The sequence below is a fragment of the Notechis scutatus genome, chromosome 3 (genome assembly GCF_049901735.1).
Source record: "Notechis scutatus isolate UNSWTSFEM ecotype Mainland chromosome 3, rNotScu1.2, whole genome shotgun sequence".
In the NCBI taxonomy this organism is placed as follows: Eukaryota; Metazoa; Chordata; class Lepidosauria; order Squamata; family Elapidae; genus Notechis; species Notechis scutatus.
In genome coordinates this window covers 38,293,758-38,306,125 of record NC_142011.1, presented here as the reverse complement: position 1 = coordinate 38,306,125, position 12,368 = coordinate 38,293,758, and positions in this window count along the sequence as shown.

The following is a 12,368-nucleotide window of genomic DNA, read 5'->3' as shown; positions in this document are numbered from 1 at the left end:
GGAAAAAAGAAGCAAGAAGAAACAGCTTTGGCTTATTTGGATTACTTGGTGATTTTTGGATTTTTGGCTATTGGATCTAAAGGACTAAAATTAATCGGGTGGTTGTTTAAAAGTTTTTAAAATGGTATCACTCTTGGAAGAATTGAGAATGGAACTTAAAAAACAGAAGATGCACAAGAAGGAAGAGGTTCTTTTGGCTTCGTATTTCAATTTTTAGAAATGGAGATCCTGAACTATGAAAAACAACAAGAAATGCCTGTAGAACAAGAAGGGCAGGACAAAGAAGAAGCCATCTTCAATGACCAAGTATTTCTATGCGGGGAAAAGGAAGGAAAGGGGGGAAAGAGAGTGGAAAATTTAAGATCTGAAAAAACAACCCCCAAAAAGAATAGTTTGAAAAGTAATTACAACATTAGGAAGAAACAGAAGAGAGGATTACAGAAGAGAGAATCAGAATTAGAGAGAGAAGGGGTCAAAAAGGGAAGGGAGAAAAAGAGGGGGAAGAGGGAAAGGAAAAGAAATTATAAAGGACAGAAACAGGACATAGAGAAACAGGGAAAATGTACAAGGATTAAGGGTATAAGCCTATTTAGAAGACACAGAGATAATGGGTGAAAACTTAATTGAAAGGGGGATCTGCAACGGTACATAAGATAGTATTGTTATATTAGAAATAGAAATGAACTTTGAAATATAAAACAAGTGTGATTAAAATGATAGATAAAATACTCATTGTAATGGAATGTTTAGTAAATAAATGAAATAAAGAGAATGAGAGAATGAAATTAGGAAAGGAGGGGAACATTTTAATTATTATAAATGTGTTATAAAAATTTAAGTGAAGAGGAATATGAAAGAAACATAAAAAAATTATGGAAATATTATAAGTGTTCCGAGAAGTATGATACCCTATTGAAAATAAATGTTTAAAGATGTCAAAGATTATAACATTAATGATAGAGCTGAATTGGAATAGAATAAGTATTTTATTTATTATTGTTGTATATATATTTTCTCTTTAAGAACTTAGTGCGTATTTTAAGAATGTACCAAGCAGAATTCGACTGGAAGTTATGTGTTATATTGAATGTTATAATTGTAAAGGCATAAATTGAAGTTTAAATAAGAGTTGAATGGATAAAAATTAAAAGATACAAAGGTGTCATACTCCAATTAGTAACTACAGGGAAAATTTTTGTTTAATGAGAAAAGAAAATATGAAATTGAAACAGGACAGACAAAAGTATAAATATAATGACTAGAAAGGTATTGAAACTTAGAAAAAGATATCCATATATATAATTGAATTTAGAAAGGAATGAGATAATTAAAAGTAAGATTGAGAAAACTAAGGGAAGGGAAAAATTATGGAGAAAATGTTAAAATAGTAATAAGATATGGAATAGAACACAAAGATGAATATGAAATTGAATTTGTGTCTGTATGGAGAAGTGATAACTCGGGACCATGCTATTCTCAAAAAAAGAAATTTTACTTGTATTATGTATTGTGAAAACCCAAATAATTTTTTTATAAAAAAATTATTTTGCTATCAGGTTAAAAAAAATTACATTTATGTATAAATAATATTGTATTTATAAATAAATAAAATTATAAGTTCTTCTGTCATTCCGATTTTGTGATTCTTTCAACAAAAAGAGATACAGAATTATACTGTAATTACTGATCCCATTTCTGCACTGCTTTTGAATAGAATGCAAGGGCCATATTGCCCTAAATAGTGTGGCCAGTAGTAAAAATAAATTTGATTTTGTTGGATCACATTGGCTATTAACTAAAATTAGATATACATATCTACATAGATATCCATCAAATTGTTCACTCTTGGTGTAGTGCATGCAAGACTGATGAGGACAGCAATAAAAAAATTAAGGTGTAAAAAGAGCTAAATGAGTTCTCTATATCTTTTTAAACTGACAAAGCACGTCCACACGTGGATTCATATATTATTAAAATTCTCACACCTTTGCTAATCTCATTAACTCCATTCCACCTGATCATGACCTTTTCAGTCATCTTCTCCTTTCCATCCAGTCACTTTTTGTACATTTTGGGATTGCATCCTCATTCATTCTACATGACCAAACTATATTGACTTCTTCATACCGGTAAATTAATTTTTATTCTATCTCTTCTTTTGTTACTACATACATGTACACTTTTTAAAGTATCCAATTTCCATTTAATGTTTGTATTTCATCTGATAAACCCAACTCTTGCTTCCATAGAACAAAATGGGCAGGAGCATACTCATAATTTTTTTTTTTTTGCTTCTGATAGTTATTCCTCAAAACAGATTATATGTTACCCACCACCTTTCTATAGCATTTGTACATCTTAAAATTTCTCCATTTCTCTACATTTTTCCAAAGCTGAGGGAAGATTTAACAGAAAGGACTGTTGTAAATATTTTCAGCATATGTCTTAAAAATGTCGATGCCAGATGAGGTCCACTAAGTCTAATTAAGTGAATAGGAAATTCAGATTGAGGAAAGTGAAAGGAATTTTAAAATTGTAATCACATATTCACAAAGGAAACTATATGTTCAAAATTAAGCACGTGTATATTGAAGAATGTGCCACTGAATTAAATTTACAAAACAAAGAATCAGATTTATTGTCCATGTTTTCATGGACAACTGTCTGGAAGGAAATTAGGAATCTGATAGCACCACTTTCAATATATCTACTTCTGAGTAGACATGCATAGAATTGCACTGCATGTCTAGAATGTAGACAGTAAATATTTTAAAAGAACTTTAAAAAAATCAAATATTCATTCCACTTAATATTTTTCCAGCTAATTTAGAGCAGAGTGATTTTCCAGATGTTATTGACATTTAGCATCTCTAACCAATGGTACTTCTACCGATTGATAAATATTGTAAGAGGAAAGATAGAATTTGCTTTAAGTATTACTTGCTTAATCATTATTCAAGCTTTTACATAGATATCAAAGTTCAGTAAGCCTGTTCTGATTGTGACACAAATACTGGCAACCATGCATTGATAGAACAGACATGCATGCCCATATAAAAGTGAATAGCTTTTGGAATGTGTGGTTTCATTCAGTTTGATGGTGCTTGCCTTCTTTCCAAATTATGCTTAAACTAGCAGCATTTGGGTGATGTTTCAGATTTCCTTTTCAAATCTAGAGGTACAAAATAACAAAGTCTTTTTCCTAAACAGCTTACAGTTTAAACAGAAAAACAGTATATTACATTTCCTGAAAATGCCATTGCATAATAGTTAAATATTACACTCACAGTATGTACACCGACTGTTTGTCTACTGTTTATTCTTGCACAAACATAATCTGAAGGTATAGTAAAAATGATAAATTAGTTCATTTTGCAACTTCAGAAGTTTGGAAGCTATCATTTCTTAGGGTTTCTTGTAGCAGCTAAATAATTTTCCAGTGGACCACTCAACTAAGAGGTTCTCAGTACTCGTATGCCCATTGTGACTGGACTCACCCACATGGCTATAAATAATAACTTGTTTTATTTAATATACATTCAGTGCATTGTGTAAATCATGCTAACAGGGTCTCAGTCAGCAAATCAAATTTTAGAAAATGAGGACTTAGTTCAATATATGAATCAAGTATATATGTTTTAGCCTGGGCAGTTTCAACATTTTATGTTAGGTGGCACATTGGATTTTTGAGAGCATGTTCAAGTCATCAAATGAAATGGTTGCCATGTGGCCAACCACAAGTACCTAGCTACCAGAATACAAACAAAACTTTGATCTCTGACCGCTTCCCCATTTTATTTTCTCAGAATGCTTTGGAATGCTGTCTCTGTGAGAAAGACATTGGAAAGCCAATATTTTCCTCTGTAGCATGCTACCCTCTTGTTTTTTAAATTAAAAGAATCTAAAAAAGTAAAATAGAAAACTTAGCTGAGTGCCAAGAGACATTTCTGACAGATTATTGCAGATCAGGTTTGAGTCCTTTTTATTGATGTTAAATCATTGTATATAGCTAAAATAAATATTTAAGTTTCTTTTCCCCTCAAATTTATTCATGAGTTACAAAGCCCATCTACACTATAACATTAAATACCCACTGAAACATAATAGAACACAGTTATATTACCATATTAAACATAGAGACTTTGGCTTGTCTGTATTTGAAGGTTTAAATGTATCTGACTTTTCTCTCTTCTTGTGTTAATAAAATTTTGAAAAATATGTGGATCATATGTTTAGAAAGCAAATAACAATTTTTTCCAAAAGTTTTGCTTCCCAAAAAAGTTTTGCTGATTATGATAGACCCTTTTAAACTTCAGAATGACTGTATCAAAATAGGATTCTTGAGTATGAAATTAACTTTTAAAGATTATAATACATTTAATCACATATTTCCAACACACTGCATGAGTTCAATAGAGCCAAAAGTGTTTTGCTGTTATTTTTCATTTGAAAAATGCATAATTTACAGTAATGTGTAAATTCAGTCATTCTACTAAAAAGAGCAAGGCATCTCTAAAATGTTCACATCTGTGTAGATTTGCTGTGGTTCTGTAATTTTCTAAGTGTGTCCTTCTCATTCCTGAATAATTCTACCTATGCTTATGCCCATTTAAGTTTATAAATTTATGCCCATTCTGAGAACAAAACTGGGACTAAAAAACCCTCCAGAAACAGTGTTTCATGTTCATATTAGTTAATTACTCTTCATAAACCTGGCAAGCATTTTAGCATGGCATTGCTTATGAATTTAATATTCCTTGCACTGGTCAAACAAAGTTCTCCAAGATGAATCTAAAAAAAAAAAAAGCTTATGCCTTATCTTTGATAAATAGAGGAATTAGAAAGCCATAAACTTACTTGCTGGCAGCTTTGTTCTGATCTATTTTTTATAAAATGCGAACAAAACTATAATTTTATAGTAAATTGTGAGTATTAACCTACACAGCCTTTACAGAAAACAGGCATGAAACTGGGTAAATATTTCAAGTACTTTTGGAAAAAGTCAATAAGAACTAAGAATCGTCTTTTAACACCATGCCCCCAAAAAATAATAATAAAGGGAAAAAATCCCAGGCACTCTGTTCATATTTTAGAAGTATCCCTTGTTCACTTCCCAACATTTCTAGACTTCCTCAATCTGTCTGGATGATCCCCTTCCTTCCAGAACAGTTTTATGGGTGGGAATATTTTCTTCTGGCTGACTGACAGCATTGAATACAACTCTGGGTGTTTTAAAGTTTTAGAATCAGCAGTGTTGCATCTGTTTACAACGGAGCACATTTTTATCTGCTATGCACTCTAAGGAAGTGCAGACATTCACCCACAAATGATTAGGAAAATCTTTAATTTTTGGCACAAGTGAACAGAACCTTCTACGCTTTAGTATCACGTGTTTCAACACTTGCTGCAACACTGGAACAAACATTCACAATTCCAACAAGCCAAAGTCAAGTGGTTAAACCAAGTTAATTTAATTATTCACCACTGTTGTATTCTGATACTCCACTATAACAGGAGGACTGTATAATGTAAGAAAGAACACAACTTCTGTCTCATATTTATTAAATATTGACCAAATGACCTTGTAATGAGTCAAGAATTTCAGTAAAGCAAATGGGTCATAAGAACCAATTTTACACTGATGTCAGAGCACTAGTCCTTTAATTCAATTATCTGGGTTCACATACCACATATCATAATGTGGTTTGCTTGTTTGGGTTCAACATATTTGCCATTTTCAACTTACATTGCACAACTTCCTTTCAGGTCAAATAGCATAAGGCCAAATACAGAAAAGAGGTTAAAAAAGAAATTAAAAGAAAGGATATAAAAGGAAAAAAAACCCTCTATAAGTAAATAATTATATTTCTCTGTAGCTTTCCATTCTGATAGACCATCTCTGTTTCCACAATAACTGCATATTACTCAGGGGTGGGCTTCAAAAATTTTAGCAACAGGTTCTCTGCCCACTTGCTGGGTGGGTGTGGCCATGGTGGGTGTGGCCTCATCAGCCTCCTGCACCACTCGAGCCTCTGGTAGGGCAAAAACAGCCTCCCTGGGCTCTGGAGACTCTCTGGAAGCTGGAAACTGGCCCATTTCCGGCCTTCCCGAACTTCCAGGAGGCCCATTTTTCACCCTCCCCGAGCCTCTGCACACGCCCTGCACTTACCTGCATCCAAAATGGGCCACATGGGGACTCCTGGGAGGGGCGTGGTGGGGTGGTAGTGGCCAGCCAGGAGTGGGGGTTCTCTGAACTGCACAGAATCTTAGCTAGGGGCTCTCCTGAACCCCTGCAAACCCCCAGCAGCCCGCCCCGATATTACTTCATGCATTGACTTTAAGCCCTTAAACAGTTTGCCAGGTTTTTTTTGGATTATTTTGTAGTTTACAGTTGATAAGGGGAAGACCACAAATTATTTGGTCTTCTCCTTATCAACCATGTATTTTAGTAATCAGATATTCTTTCTTTCCATATGGACAATCACTTCAAATTGTTTCTTTTGTACCAGTCATTCTTTCACTTAATCCACATTCATTTGGCCTCAATTTATTCTAACTAACCATAATAGGCATGCTAACGTTTGCTTCCATATAACAAAATGAGCAGAAACATGCTTTCATTTATAGTAGTTGTAATTTTATCTCCTACAGCCTTCATCTGCATAGCTACAGAATATATAGCAGAATTGGAAGGGATCTGGGAGGTTTTCTAGTCTCAGACCTTATACCAGTGGTTCCCAAACTTTTTCGGTCCACTGCCCCCTTGGTGCTACAAACTCATCCTCGGTGCCTCCCACCCAGGGGTGGGATTCAAATTTCTGTGGGTGTGGCCTAATTTGAGGGTGTAGTTTTCTGGTCACATGACTGGGTGGGTGTGGCTTGCTAGTCATGTGACTGGGTGGGCGTGGCCAGGTGACTGGCAAACCAAATACAAGTGGTCCTCACTTAATGACCGGTTGTTTAGCAAGTGTTCTAATTTATGACTGGCCTCCCCAGAGCTACTTGACCAGTTTTTGGAGTTTTGACAGCTTTAGATCAAGGGTCTAAATCCCACCCCTGCCTTTGTGTGTGTGTGAGAGAGGGAAAGAGAGAGGTTGGATCAGATCTCTCTTTCTCTCTCTCCCACCAATGCCAGAAAGCCACCGTCAGTCAAAATTCATATTAGTGGTCTCCAGGATTTAAAATTATGAGTTTAGTGGTCCCTGAGGTCCAAAAGTTTGGCGACCCCTGATCCAAAGGGATGAGCCTGAGAGAGGGAAAGAGAGAGAGAGAAAAAAGAGAGAAAGAGAGGAAGAAAATAAAGAGAAAGGGGAAAGAAAGAAAAAGGACAAAGAAAGAGGGGGGAGGATGGAAGGAAGGGACAGAAAGAAAAAGAAATAAAGAAGGAGGGAGGAGAAAGATAATGAGATATCTATTCTAGTCCAATCACCTGCTCCAGCAGGGTTAGAAGGGAGTGTGTGTGTTTGTGTGTGTTCTTGTAATTTACCAGTACATTTTGGTTTTGCCTTCTTTAGAATTGGCAGTGTAATAAATTGGGGAAAAGTAATTTTTAGGGTGGAGATATGGTCCAATGGATCCTGTTTAAAGCCTCAACAAAATGTGAGAGCTTCCCGATAGTCTTGACCATGTTTCGTCCACAAAACCTTTAATAGAAGCCAAAGAGGTTTCAATGTGCTGGCAAAGAAGTTTCAATGAAGAAAAGGGCCTCAGTCTAAACTAGGCCTCATTCAATCTGATGCATCAGGTCTCTCTCTCTCTCTCTCTCTCTCTCTCTCTCTCTCTCTCCTCTCTCTCCCTCTCCCTCTCCCTCTCCCTCTCCCTTCCTCCCCCCTTCCCTCCCTACCTCTCAGACTGGCTTTGCTCTACTTTCCTGATGTGCCTACGGGGCCGACGCTTCGAACATGGATGGATGGATGGATGGATGGATGGATGGAGAGAGAGAGAGAGAGAGAGACAGACAGACAGGCAGGCAGGCAGGCAGGCAGGAAGGCAGGCAGGCAGGAAGGCAGGCAGGCAGACAAACAGGCAGACCTTTTGGATGGTTGGATGGACGGATGGACGGACAGACAAACAGAATGCGACAGCAGCGGCACTTTGGGAAAGCGGTGGCAGCAGCTTTTCCCAGCGTGCTGCCACATTCGAGGCACTGGTTCTGGAGCATTACTACAGTCATTGGGTGAACCTGCAGGGCCGGCGCCTCAAATGCCCCCCTGCCGCCTCTTAGCATCCCCAAGGGGGCCGGCAGAGGGGGGCTAAGAGGTGGCAGGGGGGTGTTCGAGGCACTGGCCGGCCCTGCAGTTTGACTAGCACTGCTCCAGAGCCAGCGCCTCCAATGCGGAAGCGGTGGCACGTTACATGCCGCCACGGCCGCGTTCAATGCGCCGCCCCCTGCCACTTCTTAGGGCCCTTCTGCTGGCCCCCTTGGCGATGCTAAGAGGTGGCAGGGGGCATTCGAGGCGCCGGCCCTGCAGGTTCACCCATTGACTGTAGCACCACACCAGAGCCAGCGCCTCAATGGGTGAACCTGCAGGGCCAGCTGGCGCCTTGAACGCCCCTGCCACCTCTTAGCGCTCCTCTGCCAGTCCCCTTGGGGACACTAAGAGATGGCAGGGGGACGGTGCATTGAACGCTGCCGCGCGGCACATAATGTGCCACCACTTCCGCATTGGAGGTGCAGGCTCCAGAGCGGCGCTACAGTCAATGGGTGAACCTGCAGGACCAGCGCCTCGAATGCCCCCTGCTGCCTCTTAGTGTCCCCAAGGGGGCCAGTAGAGGGGCGCTAAGAGGCAGCAGGGGGGCGGTGCATCGAACACGGCCGTGGCGGCACGTAACATGCCACCGCGTCTGCATTGGAGGTGCCGGCTTTGGAGCAGTGTTAGTCAATGGGTGAACCTGCAGGGCCAGCGCCTTGAACACCCCCCTGATGCCTCTTAGTGCCCCCCTAAGGCATCCCCCCCAGGGGGCGGTACCGCCCACTTTGGGAACCACTGCCTTATACCATTTCAGATAAATGATTGTCCAATCTCTTCTTTACAGACTTTAGTATTGGATCACCCATAACCTCTGGAGGCAAGTAATTCCATTGATTAATTGTTCTAACTATCAGGAAATTTCTCCTTAGTTCTAGTTTGGTTGTCTCCTTGATTAATTTCCATTCATTGCTTCTTGTCCTGCCTTCAGGTGCTTTGGAAATAGGTTGACCCCCCTCTTCTTTCTTAGATATTGAATTAGATATTGAATATATTTTATGCCATTATCAGTCATTACCCAAGGCATTGTTTTGCAGACTTCAAAACTACCATCTTTGTAAAAACAAAATTTTAACAGTACCATTGAACAAGAGATCTCTGAACTCATATTAAAAGGTTTCAGGCAATCTCAAAAAGTCTGAACAAACAAAATGTTCTTTAAAAAAACACATTACAGTTGTTAATTGATAAAGTACTGGCAATCGGTCTTGTATGTAATCTGCATCTATATAACCAACTGGGTTGGTTATAGTCTTGTGTCACAATTAAAGTTCTACATCAGTCTATAATTTGTTGATTAGAAAACATGCTACTAGATTCCTTCTGATTCTCCATCCCTGCCCCTTGATCTTTTTATTGTATGTAACTGTAGTATTACCTTGGATTCCAATCTATGGAGCAACAGAGAACAGATTTATACCATCATCCATTTGGCAACCTCTCAAATATTTTAAGATGGTAAATGAGGTTTTCTTATAGGCCCATTTCTATTCATTTTACAATTTAATTGTTATTTATTGTTAAAATTCTTTTTAGTTGTTTAGTTATCCAGTTCTGACTCTTTGATGATATATACTGGGCTGCATTTTGATAACTAACTTTTTGGATGTGGAGCCCAGCGGTCTTTCAATCCCAAGGAAGAGTCTTAGAGTGAATAATGAGCAGAACAAATAGCCTAGCACCTCCATTTAAACTTCATCCCAGATGCAAGGAAAGTGAAGGGAAAGTCTTTTAAGGAAGTATATGTGAGCTTTGGACTCATCTTATTTTTATAGTTAAATAATTTATGGTTAAAAGTTGAAACATCAGTCTTTTTCCTGGGGTGGGGAATGGGAGGAAAAGGGACAATGTGATTGCCTAAATTACTCTTTTAAATGATAGATTACAGCTGGATTCTTGGAGGGTTAGCCAAGACCAATAGATTAGGATATGATTTCATATTTTTTGAAAGAAATATTTGTAATAAAAAAATAACAACAAAACGACCACCAGTAATCAGTCTCCAGTAGCTGTGGAAAGGCTGCTACTTTGCTGAGATTTTGCCCTGGGTTTAAATGTTTGACAAGAGCTTTATAAATGAGCAGGAGAGGTGGTTTATGTTTCATTAATGAGGCTGATAGTGGTTAATTACCAAAGTGGCTGTAAACAATCCACTACCAGATCAGGCAAGAAGGGTCAGTTACACAGAGAAAAGATCCAGCTGGACTGAAAGAGTTCTCATTAACTCTTTAAATACCAAATCTAAGAGCATCTTTCTGTTGCCTATTATTGAAAGAATTCAGAAGCAGTCACATTACAGTGAACATATGATGAGTTCAGACATCAGAATATTTTCTAGAAAGTAAGAAAAGTAGCATTTAGTATGGTAAGTAAAGAAAGAAAATTTGTGAAAAATCAGTCAAAACTAGCCTTGATGATGTTACCTAGTTTGGGTAATGAGATGTCTCCAAGAAAATAACCAAGCTCAAAGAACAGCAAGGAACACTCAAATCAAATATTTGATATTGAGGTGGCCTGGAATTTAAATTTCCCTTTTGCAGAGAGATTGATCGATAAACTAACTACATTATTTTAAATTGAGATCTGAGCCCATTGGTTTTCTATTCTGCTATTGTTCTATCATATGTTACATTTTCATGCTACCCTGTGAAAATGAGCAATAAATCCAATGCCACTACTAAAAATATTTATTTTTCGTTTTACTTCATTAACATAAATTCAAAGTATCATATACATAAAAAATAATAAAAACAAACAAAAATGATAAAACACTCACCTTTAAAACAATTGCTAGAATAAAAGAGGTTTGAGAACCTCTTTAAAACAGGCAAAGGAAGCTATTTTATTGTTTAGACACCTCCACTGAAAAGGCCACTTCTCTTGTCCTCATAAACACTGTTTCTAGCAAAAAGATAATAAAGAAGAACCCCAGAACTAAATGCAGATATCATGAAAATTCATAATGGAGAAGAAGAAATGGTCAGGTCTCTGCTTAGAAGTTGAAAAGAAAGCACTTTTCTCTGAGCCTAGAGACAAATTTCAAGTCACCAAAGGAATATTCAGAGGATAATAAAAAACATTGTAGTCCACAATGTATGATCACAACTGAGCCCAATTTTTTATATTGCTAAGTGAGAAATTTGTTAAGTGAGCTTTGCCCCATTTTATAACTTTACTTGTCACATTTGTTAAGTGAATCACTGAAGTTGCTGAATTAGTAACATGGTTGGTAAGTAAATCTGATTTTCCCATTGACTTTGCTTGTCAGAAGGTTGCAAAAGATAATCAAATGACCTCGGGATATTGCAACTGTCATAAATCTAAGTCGGTTGTCAAGCATCCAAATTTAAATCATGTGACCACGGGGATGCTGCAAAGGTCATAAGTGTGAAAAATGGTCATAAGTTATTTTCTTCAGTGCCATTGTAAGTTCAAACAGTCACTAAGTGAACTGTTGTAAGTTGAGGACTACCTGTAGCTGACTTCTTCAGAAAAAAAGAAGGCTAGTAAATCAGAGTTTTAGTTTACTTTATCAGTGTACATTATGACTATAAAAATAAACACAAACACACATCCTTTACATTCTATACATTGAATTGAAAACCCCTGATATTGCATTGATATTGCACTGTACAGTAGAATTCAATAGAGTTACTGCCCTGGGATAGAAGCTATTTTTCAGCCTATTTGTTCTTGTTTTTATTATCCTGTACTGTCTGCCAGATGGTAATAGTTAAAAAAAAAGGGTGCCCAGGATGAGACGAATCTTTGAGAATGTTTTGAACTTTCTTAAGGCAGCAGGAGCTATAAAGCTCTTCCAAAGGAGGGAGAGGGCAACCAATGATCTTCTGGGCAATGACGTTAACCCTCTGGAGTGCTTTCCTATCTGCCACTGTGAAATTGGCAAATCATACACAGGTGCAGTAAGTTAAGATACTCTGTATGGTGCAGTGGTAGAAGGTCACCAGCAGTTTTTCATTCAGTTGTTGTTTTCTGAGAAGTCTCAGGTAGTAAAATATCTGCTGGCCCCTTTTAACCAGTGCTGCAATGTGAGCACCCCAGGCCGGGTCCTTTTTTATGGTAACATCTAGAAACTTAAAACTGGCCACTTGCTCCACT